The sequence below is a fragment of the Silene latifolia genome, chromosome Y, assembly GCF_048544455.1.
Source record: "Silene latifolia isolate original U9 population chromosome Y, ASM4854445v1, whole genome shotgun sequence".
Classification (NCBI taxonomy): Eukaryota; Viridiplantae; Streptophyta; class Magnoliopsida; order Caryophyllales; family Caryophyllaceae; genus Silene; species Silene latifolia.
Window position 1 is genome coordinate 347,047,172 of NC_133538.1, and position 7,961 is coordinate 347,055,132.

A 7,961-nucleotide genomic window follows, 5' to 3' on the forward strand; every position below is an offset into this window, starting at 1 on the left:
AGTTGGATGAGGAGGGGCGTGAGCTGATGATGGTGGGGTGCTGGGCTATTTGGGAGGCGAGGAACCGGGTCGTATTTGAGGATACGCGGGTGGAAGTGGGTGACATAGTTAAGCGAGTTTGGGATGTGGTGGGGGAGATGGAGGGAGCAAGGTTGGAAGGCTTGGGGCAAGAAAAGGGGGATGATAGGAGAGGAGCTGTAGCGCAACAGAAGGGTTGGCGGGTTCCGGAGGAGGGGTGGGTCAAGCTAAATGTGGATGCGGGGGTGAAGGAAGGTGTTGGAGTGGGTATTGGAGTGGTGTGTCGGGATGCGGTGGGAAGTGTCTGTTGGGGGCTGGCGATTCAAAGGCGCGAAGTGTGGGACCCGAGGATAGCGGAAGCGGTGGCAGTGCTTGATGGTATGGAGGAAGCAGCTCGGATGGGGCATGATAGAATCGTGATCGAAGGCGATTGTTTAGAAGTGATGGAGGCGCTGAAGCAACGGAAGTCGGGTCGTAGTTCGTTTTTCCTAGTTATAGATGATATTTTAAACATTTGTTCTTTATTTACGTCAGTTAGATGGTCGCATGTTAGTCGGATTAATAATGGGGTGGCTCATGCTCTTGCGCATGTGTTACCGGTGTCGGTAGGAAGATCTGTGTTGAATAGGTGTTTGCCCGATGTTGTAAGCCGTTTGCTTGAGTTATAATATGATTGTACCCTCTTGGGGTTTCTAAAAAAAAAAAGAATAGGAAAAATCCAAAGTTTTCCCACCTAAAACACTTCTCCTATTTTGATATGATCTTTTTTTTTTACTTTCCTATATTGATGCACATTTTTATTTAGAATTTGCCTCTATATTTTTTGGTAATAAAAAAAAAAATCGTTCTTTCTAGGATAATCCGTAGCTAAAAGATATATGCTATTAAAAAATAATTATCAAACAATATCATTAATTTTGTGTAAAAAATGATATGCAGTATTCATTACTAAAATCATGTTTTATGTCATTACTTAATTCTCTTTATTATTTTTATTGTTATAATTTTTTTCTCAAATCAAAATACGAATAATGAATTCTCAATTTATAATCAATAAATAATATACTAAGGAGTAAAAGATAAAATTTTATAAATACCGTACATACATTGGACGGGGTCTATGCTAGTATTTATTAATAACATATTTGAACACATGGTTCACATTAGAAACAAATAGAAACTCAACAACACATCTCATAACCCTTTAGTTCATAATAAGAAGGCATGGTTTCCGTAAATTACTAAACAAAACATTAAAACTACTATGACAGTGGGTTATCAATCGTTTGCGAAATGGGCCGATTAAATAGAATATCAACCGTATATACAATAATATCAGTCCAAAGACTTAGAACAATATAAGGCTTAAAAACAATCAAACCGTAGCCCAATCCATACAATATTAGCCTTCTATAGATAACCCACCTCACAAAGCAAACCCTACGGTCACAATCAAACCCTCAAATATCCGACCAACACAGCCTACCTCACACTCACCCTCACAATTAAACCTCATTATGTCAAAATTCCGCCTCCCTCATCCTCACACTTACCCCTCCACACAATCAAACCCCTCACTCATCCTCACAATAACTCCGCCTTACTCCACCTCTGCAACCTCCCTTATCATCTCAATCGCAGCCTCTCATATCATCTTGTCATCACTCATATAATCCTCATCAAAACGCAATGAAAATGAAGATGAAGGGACAAATATGAAGAAAAAAAGACGAATTTTCCATTAAAATGGAGAAAAAGATGAAGGATTCGACATCAATTAAAATAGAAAAGAAGATAATGGTATATAAACTTAATTTAATCATTTCTTTTATCACATGCAATTAATTTTCCATAAATTTAACTTCATTTTCTGTTAATTTGTCATCTAAATCTGACATAAAATTGTCAATTCCGACATAAAACAGTGAAAATTGGTACCATTTTTGGTACGATTTTATGCAGTATTTTGGGCCTGTTTTGGGCTGCCGTGAGGGCAATGGCGTCGCCAAAGGGGTGCATTGGGTGCGACTAAATCCCCTTTGGTTTCAGAAATAAATTATCTTAAGTATGGTTAGGAATCAAAGAAATGCGTGTGGTTTGGTGGCAAGTATTTTGTATTTTGATTTACTGGTCCTGAGTTCAATTCTCCTAGTGGAATTTTTTTAGCAATAAATACCATGTCATATATTAAATGCATTGATTACCTTTGAAAAAATTATTCGATTTTCATTCGTCCGAGAAAATCAAATTAGAGGTTTTACTAAGCACATATTTATTAAGCATATTTACCTTGAAAAAATCATACTAAAAAACTTCGATTTTTTTACTAAGCATATTTATTTGTTGAATGCTTTGAATTGATATAGTTGTTTTAGTAATTCATATACTTCCATAGTTTATGTTCTACTTCACTTGTTTCATTTTACTTCATTTTACAAGTCAATTTAGTATAAACTAGATTTCATGCCCGTGCGTTGCACGGTAAGTAAATAATGTTTTGTTTTAAGTGAATTTTTTCAAAAATGTTAGTAGATAATGTATCGACAATTAAAGTGAATGGGATAATAAAAACTAATCTCATAGGTTTTGTCTTTGGCACGATACTTAATGAATTCTATTCCCTCCATACCAGACTAATGGTAACACTTACCTAATACAACCGTACCATACCAATGGTAACATACTATAAATGGGCTAATTTCTTACAATAATACTCTTATATCCTTCTTATATTTACACAAATGTCAGGTAATGGGCCTCTCACCAACCCAACATTAATCCTTCTTATATTCATCTTACTTTCCATCTTTGCCCCTTCTTTTACCCTTTTTTTTTTCTTAAAAATCCCATTTTTTACCATGTTACCATTGGTATGATATGGAGGGAGTATTAAAAATGAATAAACGACATTGGTGGGGTTGGTGATAAGAGAGAAGGATGAATTATTATGAGCTAAATAAGGAATTGTGGGGCCAAAACATTAAGGAAAACAATAAAATAAGAGTAAAAGAGTTGTGTGGGATTTGGTGATAGGAGAGAGGGATGAATAAAATAAGAGTAAAAGTTACCAAAAAAAAAAAAAGGGAACATTATTTGAATAATCCATTTCAAGAAAAAGAGAGAACATTATAGCGAATAGCGGGAGTATATTTTGTTTAGAACTCTATAAATGCTTATGTCTAGGAATATATAATCCCTCTATATTCTCTGTATCTTCGATAGTCCAGCAATACATCTACCTATACCTATACTAACCCTAAAGACCATAAGCATAAAATTAAGATCCAATAATTTCTCCAAGTAATGAACGGTACGTTGATTGTTTCAATTCAAGGAGTTTTGCCTTATATAGGTAATTCTCATTAGAATTACGTGGTTTTACTAAATAAATCTTCTTTTCTATTAGAACCGCATTGTAGCAACTTATGAATGTAAAAATCCTAATTATTACTAAAACCCTTTCTATTTGTATTGGTATTTTTGCCCATGTAGTTTGTTACGGTGTTTATTCATTTCATATATACTGAAAGATCTTCTTCATGCACCTATGAGTGGCTGGTAAGACTAAAGCTAATAATCATTCAAAACAATAATCAGCATCATACTATTAAGAGTAGTTATTGATATCTTGTGAGAACAATGCCATATCGATTCTAACTAAACATTTGACACTTTTTGTAAACTTCCAATTGTATTGGTAAACCACGTGGAGTTGATCACACTGTAATTCAAGCAAAAGTTTCAGTATGCACAAATATTATAGTTTTAGTTGTATACTTATCTTTAATTAACAAAACAATTTCTTACAATAGTAGTTCTACGCAACGAAAATAATTGGACTTCTAATATTGTAGTTCGGATGAATTCATCTACTTCATGTACGTTCGTGCTATGTAGGCGTAACCGAGCGATCGTCTTAGCCAGAACACTTGACAACTCTTTTTGTTTATATATACCCTGCATAATAACAATAACAATGTTATATAAAAATAACATCTATCTATCGTTCTCAATTGCTTGCTTAGCTTTGATTAAACACTTTTCACATAGAATATAAAAGATACTCCCTTTTGTGTCGATCATTTGTTTCTCTTTTTTATTCTTTGTGAGGGTACGTTATTTTAATCAAATGCAAACAAATGATCGGGACAAAAGGCGTAAATAAATGTTCAGAAAATGTAATTCAAACAAATCATTAAAAAAAAAATTACCATTTACAAAGTTACACATAATGCGAATTTAAGAATATATTGTAATTGTATCTGCGAAAACAACAAACTATATTAGATGTTGCATAATCAATCAATTAAAACAAATATAAATACCGCTACATATTAACTGCGCAATATAGAAAAAGTGATAGTAGCTACGTATTAGCTCAAGGTCAGTATATGAACAAAGCACAAAACAAAAGAACTCCATTAAAATACGAACAAAGAAAATAGACTATACAATAGTTGTTGAAAAAGCATAATGGGTACAACTATATATACTACTCCGTATAACTAATTAATTAGCCATTATAGCTAATTAGGATTCTAGCTAATGTTAAATAATAGTGTAACTGATTGCTGATAACATATATTCCTAATGTAGACGATGGAATTTTTTTTTTTTAAATTTTTTTTTTTATTTATTTGTTTATTCTGTTAATGTACTGTTAGTGTTTGTGTGTGTGTATAATATATATATATATATATATATATATTATCTTTTATTTTTCTTGATTATCTTTAGAATCTATTTTTATTTAAAGTGTTTTATAAGACTTGGAGTTTCTCACGATGCCTGAAAAAAGCCTATTTTATATATATACATTGATTATTGTAAAACAAAAGGAGGTGTATACTATAGTATGATTAAATTTTATCTCGTCAACATAATTTTATACGAAGTATTTAAACAAATATAAGTATTTAAGTTTGGTTAAACTTGTTTTGGATCGAACACAATATTGCTCAAGAGGATGAAATATATATAATTTTTAATTGTCAAAATTTGGGTTTATTTTTTCGTTTTATTTAAATAAATACTATATTATCATTTTGCTTTTATTTTTAGCACTGCTTTGTTGTCACGTTATTATACCGTAGAACTGCTTGTTCCAAAAAGCCGCATAAAAGATAATTATTTGGGTTATGATTATAATAACACTCCACAACTTTATAACTTTTAAATTTAAATTGAACAACGTTGTCGGAGTGTTAAATTTCATCTACTAACATGACATCCTTTGGTATTGAATTTTCGCACCTCCACGATTTAGATCCTAGATACGCCACTGTGTGAGGGTGTTGTTTTAGGGCGGCATAACTCGTGGTTGTGTGCAGTCAAATGGTGGTTGTGTGGGGCTGTTCACGGCCTGTTTTTGGGCTGCACACGACTATTTTATCTTGCCTATTTTCAAGCTAGTTGGGTGGCTGTTTTGGTGAGGTGAAGGGAATGTTTTGGGGTGGTCTAATGGTGGTTGTAGGTGTTTGTTGAGGCGGGAAAGAGCTGCCAAAATTGCTCCCTTTGAGTCGTGGTGATAAATGGTTTTGGCGCAAACTTGGTTTCTTTGAATTACTTAAATTCCTTCTCGTGTTTTATATAATGTAATTCATTAATTATCATTTATATATTATTCTCTCATGGACCATGAAGGTGGAATTCACTATTTAATTATGTCATTTACATATAAAATGACATGTTGTTATTATAATATGAGTTCAACCTATTTATTCATGCTTTGTAAGTAATAAATGATTTATCTTGCATTTGGGTCATTTATAGTTCAATTCTTATTTTGCATAATATAAATGGTCCATTTCCATTTAATTATTTACATTTTATTCAAATGAGAAGCATTTAAGAAATGGGTTACTTATTCGTATTTATGAGTAGAAATTTGCATGGAATGTCTTACCTTGGGTTATTATTTGCTCATTTCATTTGTTCTTCTCATTCCAAGTTAATCATGCCCTTTTAAGCATTTATTTGGTAATAGGTCGTATTCTTGTGGAAATGCCATAATGCTATACTTTCATGCTTGACTTATCTTTACGCCCTACTTGTGCTGATCTGGCAAGTATGGGTTTGACCCCACTTGTGCTGTGCTGGCAAGTGAGTTTTATCTTAGTCTTTCCGCCACTTTCGTGGTGAGCTGGCGATTGGGGTACTCGGTCTCCTTTTGTAGTCGAGTCTTTGGTGCGTGCTGATCTGGCGCACGTCGAATCGGGATGTACACCCGAGAATCTGCAGATTTAGACTAGGACCGTATTATTATCGTAATCCTACCCGGGGAAAATTGAGTCTAAGAGTAGTGAAGGTCTTGCTTGATTATGTTTATTTGCATATGTCTTTCTACACGAGGATTTCGTCTTATGTGGTTAAGTATAAGAGTCTTGGTCCTATCGAATACTAGAGGTGAGATGCAAGCGTTCTAGTTGCGATATGATCGTCGAGATTGATGCTCTCATCCATTCTTATGGTGAGATTGATAAGGCTAAAGTCGTATCACCAATATCAAAATAAATCTATCTCAGTACTAACAAAATAACTAGTGGTAAGACAGGTATCGAATCCATAGGGAGGCGGTAATAATCAGTTTGCTAATATTTAGATTGTCTGAAGGTAACCGTTTTCTTGGGGGGTTTTGGTTTGTTTGTTATATATCAACTAAATAGCAAGTAAATAAGAGGTGTATAACAATAATATTAAAGGTCTAGGATTTCCGGTTCACTAGGTCAATTACATGGGGCTTCTTAATCAATTGCTAGGTCAATCGAATTATCTAAGGTCACAAGATTGATTAATTCTATTATGTCCTTTAGATTAAATCTAACATGCAATCGCTATTATTAGGCACAATCTATTTGATTATCGCAACCTATATTAATTCTAACCCTGTCGGTGAAATTATTAATTCGCTACACTAATTATCAATTCAGGCCTAAATCAATTAATTAGAATAAGAACAATAATCAAATGATAATTCATGCGATATTACTAGCAATCAATTAATATTCCCCTTTCTAATCAACCTAGATCCCCTTCATCCTAGATGAAGAATTTAGCTACTCATGTTGAATCTAACAGTAACAATAACTATGATTGAAAACATGATTAACGATATGAAATAACAACAAGTAATTGAAAGCATAAAACTTGAATGAATTAATAAACGAGGAATGATTAGTACCGTAGTAATCAACAAGGAAAGATTAAGAACAAAGTATGAAAGCTCAAGCAAGTTTCCAGCCGTCCAAAAGTGATAAAAAGCGTAACCTAATAAATCCCACGAGTTTAAAATTTATATTACAATAACACGTGTTTTAGGAAATTATGGAAATTAATCCGTCAAATAGGATCCTCGATCGAGCCTGGGGCTACTCGATCGAGCCTTCTTGCACTCGATCGAGGAACCAACATCCCAGCTCATTCTCTTCTTTCCTTCTCTTCTTATCTTCAAGTCCCCTCGTTTCTCATGCCATGCTTCGTGTATTCCACTATGTCATATCCGCAATGCTCATCTTAGCTCGATTCACATCGTAATGCGTCATTTCTGCATTAAAACATAAAACAGCGGCAGTATCGACAATTCACTATAAAAGGGCATATAAATGACATAAAGGCACAAAAACGGTATATAAAACATCATGAAAGGAGTTATAAAAGTGTATATAAAAGTGATACATCAAACTCCCCCAAACCAAACCTTTGCTTGTCCTCAATCAAAGCAGTCAAACCATACAAAAGACAAACATACAAATGGTGAATGAATAACTCAGAGCAAATGTCAAGGCACATACAAATCCCAGCTATCCATATCTATAACAAAGTAATGACCAAAAATTATGCCAATAAAACAAATTCAAAGGCACGGGTAATAGATTAACGCAGCTCAACTCAAGATGTGATATGATACCGAGACTCAGCCAAATACTTTTCAACCTTGAAAGATA